The sequence below is a fragment of the Phascolarctos cinereus genome, unplaced genomic scaffold (assembly GCF_003287225.1).
Source record: "Phascolarctos cinereus isolate Bilbo 61053 unplaced genomic scaffold, phaCin_HiC Scaffold_4;HRSCAF=312, whole genome shotgun sequence".
Classification (NCBI taxonomy): domain Eukaryota; kingdom Metazoa; phylum Chordata; class Mammalia; order Diprotodontia; family Phascolarctidae; genus Phascolarctos; species Phascolarctos cinereus.
Window position 1 is genome coordinate 703180051 of NW_027555847.1, and position 26214 is coordinate 703206264.

Sequence of the window (26214 nt, forward strand, 5' to 3'; positions counted from 1 at the left end):
GATACTAGGCAAGCTCAAAGTATAACACAATGTTGCTGGCTCAAGCACAGTCAGGTCTAGCACAAAGAGGTGTCCAGTATTGCTAACTTAGGTATCAAGTATTGCTAGTTCATGTATCAAGTATTGGGAACATTCCGGGAACGAAAAGTACATGGTGTTTTATGGGAACAGCACTGGAGAAGGACACAGTCAGGATAATGTTGCAAAGAAATGTACTTGTGGATACTTTGATTGTTATTCTCATGGGAAAGATGCCCGGTGTTGCCTATTGGTAAAGATATGTAAACCTTGTTGTTTTGTTCACTGTTAAATTGGGGTATGTTCCCAAGTAAAAGATATAAAATGCTGAAGGCAGGACCAGCAAGAGAGTAGTAGCAGCAGGAGCAGTAGCGAGTAGGGTAGCTGCGTAGTTGATTACCCGCTTGAGAGAAAGGCTGAATAAACCTTTTGAAACTGCACCTCTCTGTCGACTCCACTCCTTTGTTTTCTGGGGACACCCTAAGACTGCAGGTGCAGGTGAGTATGACCCAGGCAGCCCTCCTCAAGTAACGAGGACCGTTACATTTAATTTCTTAGCCAACCCACAATATATGAAAACTGGGGAAAATTATGATGCAGAAAGGATAACTGTACTTGAGGAGCCACCATATGGAGGAAGGATTAGATTTACTCTGCTTGGTCCTAGAAGGAAGAATCATGAGTAAGAGAGTAGAAATTGCAAGAAATATTTAGCCTTGATGTCAGGAAGAAAAATAAACTTTCTAAAAATAAGAGCTGTCCAAAAATAGAATACTGCCTCATGAGGTAGTAGGCAAACCCTTTTTGGACATCTTCAAGCGTAGACTGAACAACCATTTGTCAGATAGGTAATAATGAGGATTCCTTGTCAGGTAGGGATTGCGCTGTGTGGACACTCAGGTCCCTTCCAGCTCTCAGATTCTGTGATTCTAAGTGACATGGTCAGACCTAAGCTTTAGAAACATCAATGTGGCAGTTGTAGAAGGATAGGTTTGAGTAGGAAGACTAAAGAGGCAAGAAGAGCAGTTCGTAGGCTAATATAATAGTCTGAACAAAAGGTGATGAGAGCCTAGAATATGGTGATGCCTATGTGAATGGAGAGAAAAGGATGGGTAATAATGCAAAAAATAATGTTCCCACTGATGCTGATAATCTCACTAGTAGGTGTGTGTTCAAAGGCTTTAAAGCTAGAAAAGAATTTAGGAATAATCTATTTCGATCCCCTCATTTTATAGAAGAGGAAGCTGAAGCTCAGAGAAGAGAAAGGACTTACCCAAGGTCATGCCCAAGCATCATAGCTGGGATTTGTACTGAGACCTTTGGGCTCCAAATCCAGGCCACAATAAGTACTTCATCCCTTTCCTTTCCTATTTTGCCTTAAATGTCCCCTCTGGGAAAATTAATACATTAGGGCCTATAATAAATTCATATCTCCTTGTCACTGAGTGGTCCAGATAGTGTAAGTGCAGAGGTGACAGGACTTCATGAATTCTCCTGAATCAGCCTATCTGCACCAACTCCTTGGAGGAGGCCATCCATGGTCAAGAGAATATTTCAGATGAAGAGACTAAGAAATTCCAAGATATGCCTAAAGGTATAGACTTTGAGTAAGTTATTCACACTGTGCAGATTTGATATGAAAGCGAAATACCTGTAAAGTAGTTTTACAAAGTGTTCTTGTTTCAAGTTTCAATCTTTTAAATGTTTTAAGTATCAGTTTCCTAGGGGGGAATAGCAGGAGTGATTGATTACACTAAAATGGTGTTAAGTATTTGCCGATTTTTTTTAAGACTCTTTGTATTTTAAGCATTCCATCTGGAGTGGAAGAAATAAAGAGCTGTCCAATAGTTGGTCTATTTGATACATCGAGCACCTTTCTATAATTGCTGCTGTTGAATCATTTCAGTCATGTCCAACTCTTCATGACCCTGTTTGTGGTTTTCTTCACAAAGTTGCTAGAGTGGTTTTGCCATTTCTCTCCCCAGCTCATTTTACAGATGAAGAAACTGAGGCAAAGAGGGTTAAGTGACTTGCCCGGGGTCACATACTAAGTATCTGGAGCCAAATTTGAACTCATGAACATGAATCTTCCTGACTTCAGGCCATGCATGCTATCCACTGTGCCGCCTAGCTGTCCTACCTTTCTAGAAGGAACCCTACTGATCCCTTTTGGAGAAACCCTAGACATTCTTAAACTGGATATAAGATCACCTACTTCATATGGTTGTTGTGAGGAACAAATCAAATGAGAATACAAGTGAAGCACTTTGCAGTCCTTAAAGTGCTACATAAATGTTGCTGTTTATTTAAGACATTTTTTTCATAGAATTTTTATAAAGGTGAAATGAACCTGAAATTGAAGGAATTGAATTTAATAAACTTACTAAACCGAAGGTATTACAGAGGGAGACACCTAGGTGAAACAAGGGATACAGTATCCAGCCTGAAGTCAGGAAGACTCATTTTCGTGAATTCAGATCTGGCCTCAGATACTTACTAGCTGTGTGACCCTGGGCAAGTCACTTTACCCTCTTTGCCTCAGTTTCATCATCTGTAAAATGAGTTGGAGAACAAAGTGGCCAACTACTCCAGTACCCTTGCCAAGAAAACCCCAAATGGGGTCATGAAGAGTCAGACATGATGGAACAACAATTACAAATTTAAAAGGGCTAGATGCTGTCTTTAGAGGTTAGTTTCTCATAGTCCACATGGCCCCATATCTAGGGACCGTTACAGAAAGAGGCATGTCCTAAATAAACTGTGGGTTATTTACAAAGGTAGAAACTGAGTGCCAGAGAAGTTATATATCTTGCTTAAGGTCACACAAGAAGTAAATAAGAGGCTTGGGATTTGAATGCAGATCCTCTCACTCCAAGTCAAAAGTTCTCTTCCACAGAACCATTTGCTGACATTTAGTGATAGCTTTAGTGATTTGCAAAATACTTGTAAAGCTTTCTCATGATGGTGACCCCCATCCCATTGCTAGTGCCCTCCCAGTTATTTTCTATGTTCCTGGTTGTTTTGAATGCTGTCTTGTCCATTAAAAGGGAGCTCCTTAAGAGTCAGAATCATGTTTTCACCTTTCTTTGTATCCCCAGCACTTAACACAAGTTTAGGTACTTAATACATGCTTGTGGATTACTCTCATTTGATCTTTCTAACAACTCTATTTATTATTCCTATTTAATAGTTGAGGAAACTGAGGCTGAAGTGATTTGTTCCGGGACCATGCAGCTCAGTAAAAGACAAAGGTGGGATTTCATCCAGGTCTCTTATAATTCTAAGTCAATAGCATTTTCTACCACACGCTACCTATCATGAATGCCAGCTGTGATTTTCAAGAAGAAATAAATCAACTGATGTTGGGGGGTGGGGGGAGACAGAGGCAGGGGAAGGAACACTCCCAAGCCATTAAACAGTAAGGCAAGAGATGTGATAACTAAGTGACTGACAGTTGGCTTTCTCTAAATGAGAATGACATCTTTCTGAACATCGCCACCTGGTGGTTGAATTGAGAATTTTTTCTTTCTTTGGCTCAGAAAAAACAGATCATAAAATAATGTCAACCCAGGACAAAGCTGGGATGGGGTAGATATCCTATCAGAAATTTCCCTGAAATCTGTTGGCAAACTGAAGGGTGAGTGTGTGTGTGTGTGTATGTGTGTGTGTGTGTGTGTGTGTGTGTGTGTGTAATATAGACTGATAGAGAGACAAGAGGTTGACAGAAAGAGACACACACTGAAACAGAGACAGGATCATAGCACCACAAATTAAGGGCTGGGGGAGACCTTTGAGATCATGCAACATAAGCCCCCCCCACTTTATCAGTGTGGAAGAGGAAGAGCGAAGTGACTTCCCAGTTGTATTAGGTGTGTGCCAGGTGATTTATAAGGTTGTCTGCAAGCTCTGAGTTCTATGATCTTCTGCCTTTTCAAAATTCAGAATTTGTAACACATAAGAACTGTACTAATAAAAATGCTTATTATTACTATTAGAATAAAGGGCAATGCCACGTAGTGCAGCAAGAGCTGACTCCAGAATCAGGAAGATCTGAGTTCAAATCCTGCCTCAGACTCTTAATTAGTGCCGACTCTAGGCAAGTCATTTAACCTCTGCCACAGTTTCCTCATCTGCAAATCAGAAATAATAATAGCACCTGCCTCATCGGGTGGTTATGAGCACCGAAAGAGAGAAAATATGTAAAGCACTTTGCAAACCTTAAGACGTTATAAAACAGATTATTATTATTTATTATACATTCCGCAACTGCCCTGGGAAAAGTCACTTAACCTCTGCAGAGTTAGGCAAGTGTAACCATCCATAAAATGTACTAGAGAAGGAGAAGGCAAACCATTTCAATATCTTTGCCCAGAAAATCCCAAATGGAGTTATGAAGAGTTAGACGCAACTTAGCTACAGCAGCAAAAACAAAACTCAGTGACAACCTTTTTGTGGAAGACTTATGAGAAACAGGAATTACACGGGGTGAGAAGGAGTGGAGGGGTTTCAATTGGCATGAGTAGAAGGTCTTTACTCCCACCCTGTGAGCTCACTAATTCAAGCAAGTTTATAGATTTAATTGACGTTTAGTGGGGTCTCAATTGATAGGTGTACCAGAGAGCATCAAGATGAAATGACTGGGGATGATTTTAAGCAGATTCCTTAAAGGCTAAAGAAACGGGGCAGCTAGGTGGCGCAGTGGATAGAGCACCAGCCCTGAAGTCAGGAGGACCTGAGTTCAGATCTGCCTCAGACCGAACACTTGGCACTTACTAGCTGTGTGACCCTGAGCAAGTCACTTAACCCCAATTGCCTATTAAAAAAAAACACCAAAGAAAGGAACCCCAAAAATCAAAGCAGGAATTTTCCCCTTCTTCCTCCTACCTTCCAGTCTCTTAGAATTCACACCTTCATTCAAAGCTCAGCCATAACGCTCCCTCCAGGAAACCTTTCTGGATTACCATAGTTCTCAATACAGCCTCATTTCCACCCTTCCACAAATTATTTTCTGTTTATTTTGTATAATTCCTTATCTAGGTACTTGTTTACTTTAATAGTAGGTAAGCTCCCTTAGGGCAGGAACTATCTTGATTTGAAGGAGAGTGAGTGTTTAATAAATGTGCTTACTCAGAGGTTAGTACTTAACCTTGACCAAAAGCTGGGGGAGAAGTATGGGAGGAATGAAGGGCAGGGCTGGGTATCTGTTTTCAACAATTTGAAAGTTTGTATGGGGAAAAATGACTTACTTTTACTCACCTTTGGCCCAAGAAACAAGCTAGGAGAGGGGGTATAATTGCTGAGGTACAATTAGGTTTAACACAAGAAGAAACTCCCTAACCATTCGAACTAAACAACAATGAAATGGGCTCCCTTGGGACACTGTGGGCTCCCCACCATTGGAGGTGTGTGAGCCAAGGCCTGATGGCCATTTGACATACAGCAGGCTGATGGAGCTCTTTTTCAAGGATGAGTTAGACTAGATGGTCCCTAAAGTCCCTGCCAATTCGACATTCTGTTAGCCTGTGATGGTTCTGTTTCATCAATGAGGTCCCTGGAACCTTCAAAGAGGAAGCTGCAGAGTGACCGTCCTAAGAGTAGGAGTGGTGTGGGAGTCAAAAGACCTGGATTCAAATACTTCCTTTGACAGTTTTTTAGCTATGTGAAATTCAGAAAGTCTTTTCAAGTCTCTATACCTCAGATTTCTTATCTGGAAAGTGGATATGATAATACCTGCCCCCTGCCTAACTCCCCAGGTGCTTATGAAGATCAAGAGATGAAATTTAGTTCTATGTAAATGTAATTTTTATGGCAGCTAGGTGGTATAGTTGATAGAGTGCTGGACTTGGAATCAGGAAGGCCTGAGTTTGAATCTGGCCTCTGATACTGGCTGTGTGACCTTGGACAAGTCACTTAATCCTGTTTGCCCCAGTTTCCTCATCTGTAAAATGAGCTGGAGAAGTAAATGGCAAACCACTCCAGTATTTTTGACAAGAAAACCCTAAATGGAGTCATGAAGAGTCAGACATGACTGAAAGAACTGATCCACAACCAATGTAATGTCATTTTTATTAGTAAGCTCCAAGGTAGTTTTTGTCCCCAACCAGGGTATCTGAAGAAGAATAAGATAGCTGCAATCACCATGGGCGTGATATTTATCCGCACTGTGTCTAGAAAACCAAATAGGGAATATTCTAGACATTACTTTTGTCACGAGGGAGTAATAGAGAATGCAGTGGACTCACTTTACATAAGATAACAGCTTATTTATAGAAATGCATCAAGGTTTTATCATGCTTCCAAACAAATTAAATCAGTCCTTTGTACTGTGATTACCTTTCCTAGGGACAAGAAATAGAAACCTGTGATTTCATTGTTATTGAGAACTACCAGGTGAGGAAACTCCCACTACCGGAGCTGGCCCCCACTTTTCTCTGCATTTTGTATTCTTTGGGAGTTTGCCGAAGGTCACAGGGCAACTATTGTTGCTTCATCCCAAGTATCCTTGGCTTGCAGGCCACTGTTCTGTGCTGCTTCCAAAACCCAGAGAGCTAGAGAGTAATTGTGTCCTTGACAATATGGAAAGTGAGAGTCTTCGAGTTCACTGGCATCTCGAATCTGGATGTCAGATTTTGCATCCTTCTTACTTGTGGATTTCTTGTTCTTCAACCTCAAGTTTAGACAGGTCAACAAGTGTTTATTAAGGTTTACTGCATGCCAGGCACTGTCCTAAGAACTGGAGATAGAAAGACAGGTTAATGGAAGAGACAACCTGCAAACAACTATGTACACATCAAATACAAATGGGATAATTTGGATAAATTGGATAAAGCAAAAAATAAATTAGAGAGAATCTGGGGCAGGGGGAGATTGGCACTAATGGGAACTGGGAAAAGCTGTTTGCAAAAAGTGGGTTTTAGGCTGAGACTTGAAGGAAGCCAAGAAAGCCAAGAGGAGGAGATGAAAAGGGAGAGTTCCAGGCATGGGAGACAGTCAGTGGAAATGCAAACCTCTGTGCCCCAGGTACACCCTGCTGCCAAAGGATGCTGGGAACTCTCACCTACTGGAGGTCAAAAGGCTGCCCTGAGAATTACATGTCTTCAGTTATCACTTTATGAGCCATAACCACAAAGCATTTGATTTGTGGCTGCAAGATTTGCCCTAGTCACATTTGTTGTTTTGACTCATTTCAGCCTGGAGTCATTAGATCTGGTTTTGAATCCCAGTTTTACTATTTATCATCTGAGGTCACTTCCGGCTTTGATATTGCCCTGTATTTCATTGGGGGGAAAAACAAAGCTGAGATCATTTTATGAAAGTTTGTTCTTCTTCCCTTCTCATCCAACATCACTCAAATATATTCCTTCTTGCACATGTCCTGGGCAAGTCACTTAACCCTGTTTGCTCCATTTTTCTCATCTGTAAAAAAAGCTAGAAAAGGAAATGGAGAACCAATCTAGTATCTCTGCCAAGAAAACCTCAGTCAAGGTCATGAACAAGATCTTTTTCATGAAGAAAAATCCTTTTCCATGCATTTTTGATTCCATCCCTTTCCCTACTCTCTGGCAGATTCTTTCCTCTCTTATTCCCACTCTTTTAATCTCCAAACTCTCCCTCTCTACTCACTCTTTCCTTCACTGTTGCACACAAACACCTATGTCTCTGCATTCTTAAAATATCCTCACTTGACCCTACCATCTCTGCTAGCTACTGTGTTCTCTTTCTCAGTTCAACTCTTTGAGAAAGACTTCCACTCTGTTTTAAATCCTCTGCAGTTGGGTTTCCAGCTTCATCATTTGACTGAAACTGCTCTCTCCCAAGTCACCAATTATCTCTTAATTGACAAATATAACAAGTTCTTCTCAGTCTTTATCCTTCCTGACCTCTCCGAAATCTTTGACGTTGCAATAACCCTCTTTGCCATGTCAACCTGGATGTCCCATAGACATCTCCAATTCAACATGTTCTAACCAGACCTCATCATCTGTGTTTAACAGTTGTATGATGGCGACAGCTTTCTGGTTGGTCTCTCTGCCTCTAATCTCTCTCCACTTTATTCCATGCTGCCAAATTCATATTCCTAAAGCACAGATCCATGTCACCTCACTGCTCAGTGAGCTCCAGTGACTCTTATTTTCTCCAGTATTAAATATTAACCTCTCTATTTGCCATTTAAAGATCTTCACAACCTAAGTCCATTGCTCCCCTTAACATGCTTATGATCCACCAGTCCCTTCCTTCTTACTGTCCCTGTCACAGGACACTCCATCTCCACCTTGAGTGCCTTTTCAGTGGCTGTCCCTCATATCTTGAAGTCACTTCCTCCCCACCTCAGGCTGCTCTTGACTTCCTTCAGGACTCAGCTCAAATCTCACCTTCTACACTATACCTTTCCTGGTCCTCTACCAACAACCTTCCAACCAACCAACATCTATACAAAATTCTCTTGTAGATACAGTTGTTCATGTATTGTTTTCCCCCAGTGGAATGTCAGCTCCTTGAGGGCAGCAATCATGTTTTTACTTTTCTTTGTATTCCCTGTACTTAGCACAGCACCCAGCACTGAGCAAATAAGTGCTTGGCTGACTGGATACTGAAATCTAATTATTCTGTTTAAAAAATTGAGGGATAGTCAAATCCATCTTCTTTGATCCTTCCCATTCTTCTATATCTATCTCAGCTTTTATTTTTCTTCAGTCCTTTCAATTAAGTCCAATTCTTCTTGACCCTATTTGGGGTTTTCTTGGCAAAGGTACTTGGAGTGGTTTGCCATTTCCTTCTCTCTCCAGCTCATTGTCTAGATGAAAAAACTGAAGCAAACAGGGTTAAGTGACTAGCCTAAGGTCACACAGCTAGTAAGGGTCTGAGGTTGGATTTGAACTTAGGTCTTCCTGATTCCAGTCCCAGCACTCTAGACACTGCACCATCTAATTGTTCTATAGCACAAGTTAGTCTACACTTAATAACATTGAATCCACAGCACCCTTTCTGAAACCATACCCCTGGCTTGTACTCACAATCATAGGTTGGGGTCCCTGGAGAGTGACTATCTCATACCACTCTCAGGGTTTTAGGGGGATACAGCTGAGAGGCTGTGTTTATTTTACTGCTGTTTATGAACCCCAACCTATGTGCTCCTGATCAATGATTAACCAATTGACTACATTAGCCCTTATAAATGATATTTCTCTAAAAAGGTATTACAAAAACAGTTGGAAAAAAAAACTTGCCTCTGCTCAAAAAAAATTAAAAAAACCTGGAGGTACAGCTGAATCCTCTAATAGTACCTCTGGTTCTCCTGACCTTGCCAACTCATCAGCACGCTCATTTTAGAATATTTATTAACTTAAGATCAAAGAAGAGCAAACACACAAAAGAAGGAGAGACACCACATGCTGGTGGCCACATGGCATGTAATGGGGGAATGTGGCCAGGTACCTTTTCTCATCCCACAATTCCAAATAGCCCAATCTCTTCATATCTGTAAAGGAAAATATACTCAGAGATAGGTTCTCTTTCCTTAGGTTTTTGTATAAGCATTCAAATGTAGCCTAGCAGCTCCTGAGTTAGCTGTTCTTCCAGCTCCCTCACTAATTAGAAGGCTTTTTGTCATCACATGGTACCAGTGCCTGAGTCACTCATGGCCAAAAACTGGCCCCTGAGAGTTTCCATGTGGCTAGATTGGAAGCAGGCAGTGAATATCTGTGCATTCCTCATAGGTCAATCTAACTATGATATAAATGGAATCTCAATTTTGATCTTGAGGTTCCATGGAAATGATCAAAATTTTTAGAAAAAAAAATAAACAAATGTATCTTCCACAATTAAAAAAGAAGATGAAGGGCTCCAGTTTGGCCTCAGACACTTACTAGCTGGGTTGCTCTGGTTCCTTCTATCCCAGGATTCTTTCTCTGATGAAGAGCACTAGAAGGTAGTTTGGTGGGAGGCACCTCAAAAGGTTAGACTTTATTCCCAAAGAAAGAGCCCAAGCTTGGCTTCCCTTTTTGGCTGTCAATGAAAAGTGTTTATCCCCTTATAGATGCCAAAAGAGGTACTTACTACTTATTGGGCTAAGGAGTCCCACAGGTACCAGCCCTTATGTGACTGAAGCAAAGAGTAAAAAACATGAACTCAGGAGTCACAGATGTTAGTTTCAAATCCCTTAGTCCCATCTTGGCCTTGGGCAAATAACTTCACCTCCTTGGGCAGAAGTTTCCTCCTCTGTAAAATGAAAGGGTTAATGGATGGGGGAGGGGCAGACAATTAAGTGCCTATTACCCACTAGACAGTGTGCTAAGCTCTTTTATTAACATCAGACATTACAGCTAAGCTCTTCTCCAGCCATGATATGGTAGAAAGAACACTACCTTTGTTATTGGAGAACCTGAATTCAAATCCTGCCTCTCTCACTCTTTGTGACCTAAGACAAGTCATTCAACTTCTTGGGACCTGAATTTCTTTATCTATAAAATGATTGAGTTGGAAGGCCAGCCATTCTGAAAATTAATTTGGAACTATGGCCCCAAAAGTCACTAAACTGGACATAACTTTTGATGACTTCAGTGATACCACTATTAGGTCTATACCCCAAAGAGATCAAAGAAAAAGAATAAGGACTGACATGCACACACACACAAAAAATGTTTATGGTAGTTCTTTTTGCGGTGGCAAAGAACTGGAAACTAAGGGGATGTCCATCCATTGTGGAATAACTGTACAAAGTATGTTATGTGAATATTATAGAATACTGTGCCACAAGTAACAAAGAAGAGGGTGGTTTCAGAGAAACCTCAGAAGACTTGTATGAACTGACCCAAAGTGAAGAGAGCAGAACCAGGAGAATAATTTCTACATTAACAACAACAGTGCAAAGATAGGAAACTTTGAAAGATTTAAGAACTCTGACAAGTGCAATGCTCCATCACAATTCCAGACCATTTGTGTTGAAAAACTCATCTCCTGAGTGAGAGCTGATGAACTCAGGGTACAGACTAAGATGTGTATTATTTAGACACAATCAATGTGGAATTTCTTTTGTTAGATTGTACCTATTTCTTTCAAGGGTTTTGTTTTTCTTTTATTTTCAATTGGGGGATGGGAGGAAGAAAAGGCGAATTTCCATTCATTGGAAAAAAAAACAAGAGGGTTAAATTGGATGACTTTGAAGTCACTTCCACATCTAAATCTAAAATGTAGGATTTTACGTCCATTAAAGGGAGGGGCAAATAGCACTGGAGAACAGTCCATAATTCAGGCAGATTATGGTGTCTCCAATGATGGGAGTGGGTTGCATTTTAAGAAAGGGATAGTTCTACAATACTCACATCATTGAAAGTGGGCTCTTTCTGAGTCCACCCACCTAACACCCACTTCTAAAGTGAGTTCTTTGAGATTATTGATTGATCCTTTTCTTAGTTCTTTCTCCTATTTGACACCTCTTTCTTAGAAAGTAAACCAGCCCCTGCCCCAGGGGAGTTTGCTGAGAGCAGAGATAGGCTTACCTTTTTGTCTTTATATTTCAAGCACCTTACACAATGCCCCTACTTAATAGGCAATTAAAAATGTTTACTGAATTGAGAAAACTGGGTCTCATAACTTTCCTGAGGGCACAAGCAGGCCCAAGGGGCTAATGATTTTCTAATGAGTGGGGGGCCTTGCCCAAAGTCTCCTCTCTAGTAGGCCACAGCTAGGAAAGAAGCTCCTGTTGTTGATTTTGGGGCTCTTGATAGAAGAAATTGCTCTTTTATTTTGGGGTGGGCATTACGATTGTTCTTTTATTTTGGGGAAGACACATATAGTGTTTCTCTGCTCTTCTCCCCAGAGACAAAAACAGACACTTCAATTCAGGTCAATAAGCATTTGTCAATTTCCTACTGCCAACCAATACATCAATGCATGGGATATAGTAAAGGCTTAGTAAATGTCTGCTTTATCTGTCTATCTGTTCATCCATCCATCTATCTGTCCATCTATGACCATTCTTCTGTCCAATTCATGCATCATTCTCTCTCTCTCTCTCTCTCTCTCTCTCTCTCTCTCTCTCTCTCTCTCTCCCTCCCTGTTTATCTGCCTGCCTATCTAATTAATCACCAATGGGATGAAAAAAATGATAACATGATTGGTCTAGAACTGAAAGGGACCTCAGAGATCATCTATTCAAATTCATTTTACAGATGAGGAACTGAATCCTGAGATGAAGTTAAGTGCTTTGTCCAAAGTCAGACAGTCAGTGATTTCTCTCCTTAATGAGAGGCTGTGGGAGTAGGGCTAGAAGCAGGCCCTGGGCTGAGAGGAGACACTGCTATTCCTAGGACTCTTGGGTCTGAGGGGAGATTGCGGTCAAGGTGGTGGTGGTGATGATTTGACATTCCAGGTACATGCCGCTTCCTCTTTCCCTCAGGAAGCCTTGCCATTTTTATGGAACGTGGATTGAAGAGGGGAGAAGGCAATTGTAATAGTCCATTAAGAAGTGATGACCTCTGGAACCAGGGTAGTAGCTGTAGGAGTGGAGAGGTACTTCATTAAGCGTTCACCATGTGGCAGACACTGTGCTAAGTGCTGGGGATAAAAAATGAGACAAAAGACAGTCTCTGCCATTGAGAAGCTTACAATCTAATGGGGGAGGCAATTTGCAAACAAATGTGTATACAAAGCAAGCTATAGACAGGATAAATGGGAAATAATTAACAGAGGGAAGACACTGGAATTAAGAAGGACTAGGGAAGGCTTCCAATAGAAAAAGGAAAGGAAAAAAAGGAAAGGGAAAGGGAAAGAAAAGAGAAGAGGAAAAAAAGGAAAGAAAATATAACAAAACAAAACAAAAGAACAATTCTTTCCTACCAGTGCTGAAATCAGGTAGTAGGAGTTTTTTGAGCAAATCTCTCCATTAGAAAATCTTTAGCCCAAACTTTTTTGCTGAAAAAGAAGTTAGCATTTTGTGATCATCCACCAAGTAAAGGCCTGGTGTTAGGTACTTGAGATATGAAGACTATACTGTAAACCACTCCCTGCCCCAGGGGACAGGGTCTGGTTTATTTTCTAAAACATGTGGGTCAAAATGGGAGAAAGAGCTGGGAAGGGAAGCATTTAATAATCTCAAAGACCAGAAGAGAGGTGAGAAGTGGGTGTTGAGAGCAAAACACCAGAAGGGATCCTCATTGGAGGATATGATCACTATAGAATTTAAGGCTTCAATGCTCTCTTAAAATGCAATCCACCCCCATTGTTGGAAAGATGTTATAATCTGCCTAAATTATGAGGGACATTCTCTGGTGCCTTTTGAGTCTCCCCTAATGGATGAAAAATCTTCCAGATCTCTGACATTAATATGGAAATTACTTTAAAGGCCACCTAATCTGAGCCTCTCATTTTAGACTTAGAGCAAGAATTTATTAAGACTTTATTATATTCCGTGTGGACAGCTAAGTGGTGCAGTGATTAGATCACTGGGCCTATTATCAGGAAGACCTGACTTCATATCCACTCAGACACTTACTAGCTGTATGACCCTGGGCAAGTCACTTTAATCCTGCTTGCCTCAGTTTCCTAATCTGCAAAATGAGTTGAAGAAGGAAATGGCAAACCACTTCAGTATTTTTGCCAAGAAAACCTTTCATGCGGTTGCAAACAGTTTGATACGACTAAGGAACAACAAAAATATTTCATGATTGATTGCCTAAGTAAAAACTGATAAATGCTTTTTGACCTAGATTGAAGTGATTAGTTTTGTCCTCAGAAGAGTTGGGAAACCAGACCTGTGCCTACCCCCAAACTAAAAGAACAGTATCTCCTATCAAGTCTTGCTATCAGCAGTATGAGAATGGGGACTGCACAAGTCCCTCACCCGAAAGTCATTTGTCCTCTGGGCCTGCTTCTCCCTTTCGGATAGTTATGAGATCCAATTTGCTCATTTCAGTAAACATTTTTTAAATTACCCATTTAATAGGGTGCTAGAGAGAAATAGACTGAATAGAAACCAATCCCTGCCCACAGGGGCATTCCTCTAGGGCAGAGATTAGTATATTTACTAAAGGAGAGGTGTCAAATTGGCAGAAAGAGCTAAGAAAGACCTTCTTACCTCCGAAGTAGGTATTGTGTGGGTGGACCTAGAAAGAACTCACTTTCAATGGTGCGACCATTGTAGAATTATCACTCTCTTGAAATACAACCTGCCTCCTCTGTTGGAGATGTAGTAATCTGTTTAAATTTTCGGTTGTTCTCTGGCACTATTGCCCCTCCCTTAGTGGATGAAAAGGTCTAGAATCCTAGACTTAGTTACAGAAGTGACTTTAAGGCCATCTAATGCAAATCTCTCATTTGAGAGACTGAGGACTGGAGACATTAAGATATTTGACCCATGTCCTAGAGAGGGATAGGGGCAGCATTTGAATCTAGGTCATAGCTGAAAGGAACACAGAATGGGAAATGTCATACCTGGAATGAACCCTGTGTGACATTTATGGAGGTAGAATTGGCAAGATTTAACAACTGATTAAATATATGGTTTGTGGGAGAGTGAGGAAGTGAGAATGGCTCTGAAATTCTCAGCTTTTTGTAACAGTAATGTTGCTATTGTTGTTTTAGTCATGACCCCATCTGGAGTTTTCTTGGCAAAGATACTGGAGTGGTTTTACAGATGAGGAAACTAAGGCAAACGTGCTCAAGTGACTTGCCCAGGGTCACACAATTAGTAAGTGTCTGAAGCCAGATTTGAACTGATGAAGATGAGTCTTCCTGACTCCAGGTCCTGCACTCTATCCACTACAGTGCCACCTGGTTGAGAGGTCCCTTTAATGGAGTGTGGAGGTTAGGGAAAGATAACGAGTTTGGGTTTGAGATGCCCAAGAGATCTTTGATATGTTCTGAACTCTTGTTCTGGGCACTCTGCTAAGTGCTGGTGATGTACAAAGGCAAAAACTAAGTAGTCTTTGCCATCTAGGATTCGGCATTCTACTGGGAAAAGATGAGAAGTACACAGATAGATAAATACAAAGTTCTATTTGAGATTTCAGAAAGCACAGGATTTAGGACTGGGAAAGGTTGAGCAGAAGATTACAATATAAAATTATGTGGTTTAGAACTGGAAGAAACCTCCGAAGTAATAATAATCCAATAAACATTTATTAAGCATCTACTGTGTGCCAGGCACTGTGTTAAACTCTGGGGATATGATTAATAAAAGACAGTCCCTGCCCTTAAGAAGCTTACAATTTAATAAAGGGAGAAAACACAAAAAAAGAGGCAGGAAAGAGGGAAGGGGAGAGTTGTATAGTCCACCTTCCCTATTTTGTTGTTGTTTTCTTGGCAGAGATACTGGAGTGGTTTGCCATTTCCTTCTCCAGCTCATTTGAGGAAACTGAGGCAAACAGGGTTAAGTGACTTGCCCAGGGTGGTGGTTTGTCCTTCATTCTCAAAGAGGACCAAGATATCAGGAAGATGATGATGTGACTTGCAAATGAATTGGATTTGAGGAAGGGAGGGCTGTACAAAGTCACCAGCCTCACTTTCTCCTCCAGAGCCATCTGGGTCCAGTGGCCAGATGTAGATCAGGACTACTGGAGATGGCCTGGCCAGGTCACACAGCTAGTGAGTATCTGAGCTAGATTTGAACTCAGGTCCTCTTGACTCCTGGTTCTATCCACTGAGCTATCTAGCTGCCCAAAATTTGCTGTTGTTCAGTTGTGTCCAACTCTTCATGACTCCATTTTGTGTTTTCTTGACAAAGATATTAGAGTGATCTGCCATTTTATTCTCTAGCTCATTTTACAGAGAGAAAACTGAGGCGAACAGGGTTAAGGCCAGAGTCACATAGCTAATAAGTGTCTGAAGCCAGATTTGAACTCAGGAAACTTCATATTTTACTGGTGAGGAAAATGAGACATAGAGGTGATGTGATGTGCTCAAGATCACATCCTTTGAGACTCAGTCCAGGAAATCTGCCTATCTGACCCTACATTCAGCCCTATGAGAGCTGCCTTTAAATATCTGAAAAACTGTCATGGGGGGAAGGGGTTGGGATTGTTTTCCGTCCCAGAAGCAGAGCCCAAACAGCTCCTGGTGGAAGTTGATGAGAACTTCAGATTTAATATCAGGAAAAGCTGCCTTGGGAGGTAGTTTAGTTTCCCCTCACTTGAAATATTCAAGCAAAGGCTGGACAACCACTTTGAGGGTATCTAGTAGAAGAAATGTTCAGCAAAAGAGTGGACCTCAAGGTCCATTCTGGGTCCAGCATTCCCTATTCCAGGTTTCTCTCAGCTATGACCTGTGTTCATATCCTGCCCTATCACTCTTTAAGACATTGGTCAACTCTCTTAGCCTCTTTGGTCCTCCAATCTCTAAAATGAGAGATTTGCATTAAATGGCCTTCAAGTCACTTTCATAACTAAGGATCTTAGAATTTTTCATCCAGTAAGGGAGGGGCAATAGGGCCAGAGAACTGCCCATAATTTAGGCAGATTATCACTGTCTCCAACAAAGGAATGGGCTGCATTTTAAAAGAGTGATAGCTTTACAATACTCACCTTAGAAAGTAGCTTTGTGACTCCTTTGTGAGTCTCCCTCCCGAGACCTACTTCTCACCTTTTATACAGTGAGAAGGTCTTTGAGGTTATTAATTGATCCCTGTTCTAGCTTTTTCTCCTAATTGGACACCCCTTCCTTAGTAAATAAATCAGTTCTTGCCCCAGGAGAATTTCCTTGTCTGCTGGGACTGGTTTACATTTTAGTCTTTGTTATTTTAAATGCCTAACACTATGCCTCTACTATGCCTCTACTTAGCCTCTACTTAGATAATTACAAAATGCCAACTTCTTTTTGAGCAAAGTGGATCTCACAGCTACTGGGATTAAGTGAACTTCAGTTTCCACTTAACTAAAGATTTTCTGAGGGAGGAAAGGTCTTACCCAAAGTCTTTACCTCTAATAGGTGACAACTTGGAATGAAACTCCCACTGAACAATTTCTGGGCCGGGTAGGAGAGAATGTTTGTCTTTCCCTTTTTTCTACCAGAAGCTTTCCCCAGTCCCTTTAATTCCAGTGTCTTCTCTCTGTTAATTATGTCCTTTTTATCCTGTACTTAGCTTACTTTGTGTATACATTTGTTTGCCTGTTTTCTTCTCCTTTAGATTGTAAGCTCATTGAGGGCAGGGAGTGTCTCCTTTTGTATTACAGCATTTAGCATAGTGCCTAACACATAGTAGATGCTTATTGATGGATTGATTGATTTGGGGATAGGCACCAAGTAGTTTACCTACTTTTTTTTTTCTTTTTTGAGACAATCAGATTTAAGTGACTGGTCCAGGGTCACAGAGCTATCAAGGGTCTGGCATGAAATTTGAACTCAGGTCCTCTTGTCTCCAGGGCCTCTGCACCACCTGACCCCCCACTCTTTAGAGACAAAACCAATCCAATTCAGGTCAACAGCATCAACAACAGAAATAATTATTGTTTTTATATACTTGAAGGTTTGAAGGACTTTGAATATATTGTCTCATACAGGCCATTAGGGGGTAGACAGGACCTGAAGTCAGGAAGGCTTGAGTTTAAATCCAGCCTCAGATATTTATTTGCTGTGTGCTGCTTGCTCAAGCTTTTAGCTTCTGTCTGCCTCAGTTTCTTCCACACTAAAATAGGAATAATAATAGCATCTACTTCCTAGCGCTGAGGCTCAAATGTGATGCCTGTCACATATTAACAAACATTTCTAAAGCATCTACTATGTACTGTATGTAGGTAACACCTAGAATACAATGAAGGTAATTTAGAAATGCCATTTTTCCCCCTTCCTTTAATTGATTCTCTCAGCAATAAGATCCTGTTATGAAGGTGCTATTATTATCCCTACTTTACAGAGGAGGAAACAGGCTGAGAGAGCTTTAGTGACTTGCTTAAGGTCACAAACTAGAAAGTATCTGAGTCAGGATTGGAACTCATCCAGACTCCCAGTCCAATAATCTATCCACTTCCAGTATCTGGCTGTCCCCCTAGCCTTTATTAAACATCTGCTTTCAATCCTATGATCAGTCAAATAATAAGCATTGCATAGGATAACAGAAGTAGAGACAGAAGAAATATCAGGGACCACCAGTCCAACTGCTTCATTTTACAGGTGAGTAAACTGAGAACCAGAGATTTTAGATAATTTACCCAAATTAATACAGTAAATGACAGAAGCAGGACATGGGTTTAAGTTTTTGCAAAATATATACCAAGCAGCTGGAGAGATCAGTAAAGGCTTTGTGCAAGAGATGGCTTTAGAGTTGAACTTTAAAGAAACCTAGAGATTCTGAAGGGTAGAAGTGATGCATGCTTTCCACACCATAGTGGACAGTTATGCAAAGGCTTGGAGGTGGGAGATTAAACATTGTGAAGAATTACAACAAGGCCACTTTGGACCCAGGAGTTCAAGAATGCAAGTAATGAATAGCAAGGTTTGAAATGCAGTTTAGAATCAGACTGTGAAGTTCTTGAATATCAAAACAGGGTTTCTCTCTCTGAAGCTTGGTCCAGAAGATCAGGAAGGAAGTGATAGTCTCCATTCTAATCTATTTCATTAGATATGTGAGCTAAGGAAGAGTGAGGAGCTCAGGATGGCCTTGGAGTCAGGCATACTCATTTTCCTGAGTACAAATTCAGCCTCATACACTAGCTGTGTGACCCTGGACAAGTCACTTCACCTAGTTTGCCTCAGTTGCCTCCTCTGTGAAATGAGCTGGAGAAGGAAATGGCAAACCACTCTAGTATCCTTGCCAAGAAAACCCCAAATGGAGTCAAGGAGAATCAGATATGACTGAACCACAAGAGCAAACACTGTGCATTGGACATTATGCTAAGTGCTGGTGGGAAACAAACATGAAGCATTTTCTACACTCTAGGAGCTTACCCAATGCTGGAGGGCAACACAGTTATACAAATAGTATGCACAAAGTAATTTGAGGGATGAGAGAACACAGGATTTAGAACTGAGAAGATACTAGCCCAAGAAAACAACATAAAAAATATGATAATAAAATTCAGAGCTAGAAGGAACCTCAGAGGTCATATAATCCACAGGTCTCATTTTACTGGTGAGGAAATTTCAACCTTCCTCATGGTCACATTGATAGAGAACCAAAGTAGAAATCTGCCTCTCTGACTCTGTCTACATCCAGTTCCATGAGAGCTGTCTTTAAATGAAGGGCTTTTATATTGAGGAAGGACTGGGCTTATTCTCCTCAGTCCTAGAGGGCAGAGCCAGAAGAGATATGGGGTAAAATTTATGGGTTTAGATTTGATAGAAAAATCTTTATAAGAATGGGAACTGTCCAAAAAGGGAAGACTTCTTCCTATCCAATGATCTCCAAGCAAAAGTTGGATTATCTCTTTGGAAGGATAGTTATTGTAAAGAATATTCTTCTACAGGGCTGACTTGGACTGGATAGGTTTTGAAGTTTCTTCCAAGTTGGGGTTCCAAATTTCTTTAAGGTTAACACGTACACTAAAAGCAGTGCTGTAATGGGGCCCTGGAAATGTGTGTTTAAATCCTGGCTTTGTCCTTGACCGTCAGACGGGTCACTTCACTTCTCTGAGAATCACTTACCTCCAACCCCTAAATGAGGGTTTGAACTACTTATCCTACTTAGATCCTTCCTAATTCTGATATTGTCTCCTAAGGTCCCTCAGGTGGCAAAGTGGATAGAGAGCTGGACCTACAATAGGGAAGAATCGATCTCAAGCATTTACTAGCAGTGTGATGCTGGGCAAGTCACTTAATCTCTGTCTACCTCAATTTCCTGAAGTGAAATAGAGACAACAATAGCATCTACCTCCCCAGGTTACTGTGAGACTATAATTGTAAGCATTATTTAAACTTTAAAGGGCTATATTAATGCTAGCTGTGTTTGGGTTTTTGTTGGCATCACATGAGATAATAGTTGTAAGCATCATTTAAACTTCAAAGGACTAAATAAATGGTAACTTTTGTTGGGTTTTTGTGGTTATTGTGACTTAGTACTGTGCCTGAAATATAATAGGCATCATAAAAATGTCAACTGTTATTGTCTTTGCTATTGTTATCATTATTATTACAGTCCCTACCAGTTCTGATGTTCTCTGGCTTATTCCAACTTTGTCATTCCGTATTTTAAAAGTCTCTCCTAAGCTCCAACGTTATGTTCTAAAGTCCCTTCCAATGCTTATAATCTGGGTTCAAAGAAGCCTTCTACCCCTGCCATTCTATGATTCCAAGCATGGTCCATACTGACTGTTAAAGTCTATGCAGAACTTACTAACCTCTGGGGAAAAGGTCCAGCATGCTTTACTAACTTTGGATACTCTCTTCCAACATTTCCCCTGAAATCAAGTTGAGAAAAATCCCTAGGTTCAAAGGGAAGAGAAATCAATACATTGAAATGCTTTCCAACCAAGATACCAATACTCTGTTTCCTGACCTCCTAGTGCCCTGAACATAGTTGACAGTCAAAAAAAAAATGTTTTTGATTGTTGGTGATTTTAGCTAGTTTTCTTCTTTTCTAGGAATAATTACCAGTGAGAGGCTGAATTAACAAGAATTTCTGGTAAGAGCAACCCACATTGGTTTTTCTTTTTTTTTTTCTGATTCTTCTTTCACAACATGACTAATGTGTAAATATGTTTAATATGATTGATTGTACATATATAACCTATATCAGATGGATTGCTGTATTGGGGAAGGGGGAGGAAAGGGAGGGAAGAGAGAGAAGGAGAAAAATTTGGAACTTAAAATCTTACCAAAATGAATGTTGGAAACTGTCTTTACATGTAATTGGGAAAAAATAAGATATTATTAAAGGCAGAAAAAAAAAAGAGCAACCCACACTGATTTCCTGGCTTGCTATGAAAAGCTGAGATAAGCAAAAGAGATCAGTGACAATCAAATATTTTAGATTTGGGTGGGGTGAAGGGGAGAGAGTACAGTTGAGAGGTGATTTAATCCCTTTCCCTGCCTAGAGGCAAGTTTTGTGCCTGTTTTTCCACAGCCTCTCCAACATTTGCCATATACATTTTTGGATATTACCAATGTGGGAATTGATTTTGCTTAACTATGCATGTTTGTTACAAGGATTTTTTTTTCCTTTCTTTTATTCCCCCTATTGGGACAAATGATTGATAATTGGGGGGGGGGGGAAAGTAAAAACAAAAACACACAAAGCAACGCTCAGTGTTATGAACTCTGCTTTGGCATCCATAATGGCAGAGGGTTCAGAGGGGTCAAGGATCCTACAGTTTCTAGACTATCTACAAACTGGAACTTCGGCTTTGGTGCTTATGGATCTTTTCTTAGCAATTAAGCTGAATTAATAGTCCTACAAGAAATGAAACTAAGCAAAAAAATAAAATGTTAGCTGAAAAGAGGATTATCAAGTCTTTCTGAGAAAGAGCAAGAAAAGAATACATGAAATTGGTTTCCTTATGGGCCCAAGGGCATAAGAAGTATCTTTTCATGCAAATCTTGGTCATCTTGTCTTGCAGCCCTTGGCATATGTCAATAGACCGCCACAGACAATTACAACTCCTGCCAAAATCCACAGTTGAAGAGGTAGCTTGGAACAGAGCACTGAACTTGGAATCAGGAAGATCAGGGTTCAAATCTCACTGAATACACTTATTAGTTATTTGACCTTATGCAAGTCATTTGCCCTCTTAGCTTCAGTTTCTTCATCCGTAAAATGAAGAATTTGGCCTTAATGGCCTCTAAGATTTCTGACAGCACTAACTCCAAGATTCCATCATGCTGAAGATGAAGATACGGGACAATTATATGAAGAATGTGACAAGATTTTCCAAATTATGTTAGCATATTCTCAGAAACCTGACTCAGTGGCATCACTGTGAAGGTAGCCGTAGAGGGAGGGGATTGCAAATCCATGGAAATGTCTAAATTCAATCCTTCTTATTTCAGGCTACCCATTTCTGAGAATTGAAGCAAAATATTTGTCTATTTTAAACTGTCCCTGATACCTACTTCCTAATCAATTTAAACCACTTCTATGGAAATGACGATTTAAATTTTAGAAATTTTGATTTAAATTAGTTGAATTTAAACAATGATTAAGTTAGCATGGAATGAGAATTTATTCATAAAATGGTCATAATGGTGCTGCCTCTTTGGAGGGTGTCAGACTGTTCTGTCTCTGAACCCCATGAAAACAGTACTGGCTTTGGTGCTAGAGGACCTGGGTTTAACCTCACTTAACTTCTCTGGGCCTCAGTTTTCTTATTTGTACAATGAGGTGGTTGGACTGCATGACCTCTGGTATCTCTTCCAGCTTCAAATCTTTGAGGTCTTGGATCTTTCTGGAAGTTAATTACTGATGTCCAATTCCAGTGGACAGCACTGCTCCCCTGGTCTTATCTAGAGTGTTAGTAAAGGGAAACAAAACTGAAAACATATTGAGTAAACACAAAATAGAATACCTCTGTATACTATAAAAGAGATATAATTTCCACCTCTAACAGGGGTACTCCTTCATCAATTCAGAGTGTAACAACAGCAAAAACAGTGACAAGCATTTGTGTAGCTCTTCATATGTGCCAGACACTGTGTTAAGCACGTTACAAATATTTGGTCACTTGATCCTCAGACAACCCTGTGAAATAGGGGCTTTTGTTTTCCCTATTTTAAAGTTGTTGAAGAAACTGAGGCAGAGAGGAGGTGAAATGACTTGCCTAAAGTCACACAGCTACTATCTTGAAGTCACCTCTGTAGTAGTTCTTCATTACTGTAATAATGCCAGAGTTAGAGTCAGGAGATCAGAATGGAAACACAAGCTTTTCTTTTTAATACTTGTGTCACTTTAGGCAAGTCACTTGATTTCTCTAGGTCTCAGTTTCCCTAGGTGTAAAATGAGACGGTTGGACTAAAATATCTTTGAGGTCATTTATCCAATTTAGGTTTGATGTCAAGTCAGGCTTCCTAGACATTAGAACTGCCCCAAAGTGGGATGGGCTGACTCAAGAGGTGGTGGGTTGTCCTTCCTTGGAGGTCTTCAAGCAGAGACTGGACGACAACTTGCTGGTTATAGTAGGAATTCTTTTTGTTTTCGTTTTGTAATTTTTTTAATTTTACATTTTATTTTACATTTAAATGTGAAGTGAGGGGGGGGAAAGCAGACCATAAGAGAGGATTCAATAAAAAGCAATAAATTTCCATTTCATGAAAATCTATGTAATAAATACTACATATGGTTTTCAAAGTTGCCCATGTTTCCTTTACTTCCTTGTTGATTTTCTTTTTTTTCTCTGCTGTGCACTTTTTACTCTATTTTTCCCCTTTCTTCCCCCATAATATAAAGAAGGCTACAATTAAGTGTGGATATATATACATAAACATAGATATCTATAAAAACATACATATATACACATAGACATTCATACACATATGTGTAAGACTGTCCTATGCTCATTTCCACTTGTCATCTGTTTCTCTGAAGGTGGATAGCACCTTCCTTCATTAGCCCAAGTCTTTCCATGTTTTTCTAAATCAACTTGCTCATCATTTCCTACACCACAGCAATATTCCTTTCTGGATGCAAAAGTAGGGATTCTGTTGGTGAACAGATTGCACAGAATGGTTGCTGAGGTCCCTTGAGCTCTCAAATTCTGTGATAATCTGGTTTCCAACCGGTTGGGGAGTATGGCATGAGGTTAGAGAAAACTTTCAAATGACTTTATAGCTAGTTATCCAAAAGCAGGATTGGTTATTTTGGAAGGTCATGAGTTCCCTCACACTTGGGGGTCTTCAAGCAAAGATTACAGAACCGCTTGTCAGAGATGTGGAGGGGATCCTTGGCGGCTAGGTAAAGGGTTCACCTAAATGGCTGCTATTGTGTCTTCTAATTCTGAGATTCAGAGATTCTACAATATATTTGTCATGTAATGTTGTATATCATGGTGGTTATTATATCTTTGTGTCTTAACCTCATGCTATATTGTGAACTCTTTGAGGGCAGAGTCTGTATCTCATCTAAACTTTCTGCCTTTCCTACAGTCTCAGATGATTAATAAATATTTGCATTATATATGCATATATATTAATGTTGTTCAGTTGTTTCTTGGCAAAGATACTGCAGTGGTTTGCCATTTCCTTCTCCAGATCATTTTACAGATGAAGAAACTGAGGCAAAAGGGTTAAATGACTTGTCCAGGATCACATGGCTAGTAAATTTCTGAGGCTGGATTTGAACTCAGGAAGACTCATCTTCCTCACTCCAGGCACAATACTCAATCGACCATGCTGTCTAGCTGCCCCCTGTATGTGTATATATACACCTTATGAATGTATGCAATCTGCTGCCCAAGGGGAATATCTTCTCCCACAAAGGGCCTCAGTTCTAAATTTGCATAGAGCCCAGATTTAGTCTTGGGAGAGCCTGGCTTCTAAAAAGAAAAAAGCAGTGCGGGGGGGGGGGGGTGTAGGTTTTTTTTTTCAAGAACTTTCTGCTTTATTGTTCCTATCCCAGAGTTCTGGGAAGAATCTGTTAAACAATGCTTATATATATTGAGTCATACCTAAGGTCTCCTCCAAAACAGTGAAAAGGTACTCATTGTACAAAGTAGTAGATATCATTAGGTAAGATATTTATTTGCTGCAAAAGAAACAGTTAAAACACAAAAGCCTACTGTGATCAGATTACCAATTCCACGTGGAAAGAAGTCCAGTCTCTATGAGCATGCCCAGAGTGTAGCTGATTACCCACATGGAAGAGTCTGAGAAGACTGTTTCTGAGAAAGTCATGATAACCTGTAATGGAAGTATCTTGGAGACACTTTGGAGCATGTGTAGACATTTTTAACTGAACCTGGTCTACTTAGCACATGGTGAATAGGAGCCTCTTTGATTGACTGTGACTGTACAGATGATAATAGGGAGGATTCCACTAAGTGCCCTTCTGTTTTGATTCCTTCTGTTTGAGAAATGACTTCCTACTAATGGCATCTGGTGAGAGAAGGAAGAGAGAGAGGCCTCATGGCATTTTGGTTTTTTAAGGTAATCCGGATTAAGTGACTTGCCCAGGGCCACACAGCTACTAAGTGTCTGAGGCTGGGTTTGAACTCAGGTCCAGGGCCAGTGCTCTATCCACTGAGTCACCTAACTGCCCTCTCAAGGGCCATGAGTCTCCTGCCCCATGAGAGGTATGTGGTTCTTTTCCTGGCCCATCTATATTCCTTTTACCACCATTCCCCTGTGGAACTCTGCTGGTACCAACTTTTTTTTTTAAAGATTCTATTTCATTATTATTTGTTAATTTTTAATATTCATTTTCAATAAATTTTGAGTTCCAGCTTTTCTTCCTTTTCTTAGTCCTTCCCCCACCCATTGAGAAGGCAAGCAATATGATACTCAATGTACATGTCTCACCAACCTTTTAGGAGGCACTACAGTGCAGTGGAAAGAGAGTCAAACTTGGGTGCCAAATCACCTGAATCTAAATGCTGGCTTTGCTGCTTGTTATCTGAGTGACCTTGTGTAGGTCACTTCTACTCTTCTCTCCCAGTCTCAGTTTATTCATCTGTAAAAGAATGGGATTGAACTAGACTAAGTCCCCTTCTGGCTCTTAATATGTGATCATATGTACGTATACATGTGTCATTGTGTGCACATCAGTATGTATATGGGTGTTAATCTTGTTTCCACCTAGTAGAAGAAATACATGCCTCAAAATTGATATATTTAGATCACTGTTCTCCTGAGAAGCACTGTCTAATTTCCCTTAGCTTTGTTTGTCTGTGTATAACCCTGGCTTGCATCTATGAGGCAGACTTATAAAATGGGAGCCCACATTCGTAGTAATTCTGCATTTACACAGTGGCTCAGTCTTATGATCTCAAATAGAGCAAACAAGTCTCTAACAATGGGCTAGGGGTTGACCTCCCAGACTTGTGCTAGGAAAGATTCCTCTCTCCTGTGTGGTTCACATTGTTCCCTCATGCTGCAAACAAAGGGATGCCCAACAGCATAAAGATGGGGTCAATCTTAGGTGTTTGTAGGAAATAATTTTAAATCTGGCAAATGTATTCTTTAATAAAATCCATTTGAGAAAATCACAAATGAAGTAAGGCTGGAGTAGAGTAAGACCCCACCTGTTCTTCTCAGTTGCCTTGTTTCTCCTGTTACCAGAGCAAACCCCTGCTAGAAGATATTTACAGTCCCATGCATCTCCAAGCTTCTCTATTTAGGTACAGG

General features: G+C 40.4%; 1 long non-coding RNA gene across 1 annotated transcript; it reads left to right on the plus strand.

The window, feature by feature from the left end:
- Positions 1-357: 357 nt before the first annotated feature.
- On the plus strand, positions 358-23206 carry LOC110222791 (uncharacterized). The gene is made up of 3 exons (XR_002328487.2): positions 358-516; positions 20526-20566; positions 21501-23206. It is a non-coding gene; the product is annotated as an uncharacterized LOC110222791 (long non-coding RNA).
- Positions 23207-26214: the final 3008 nt, after the last annotated feature.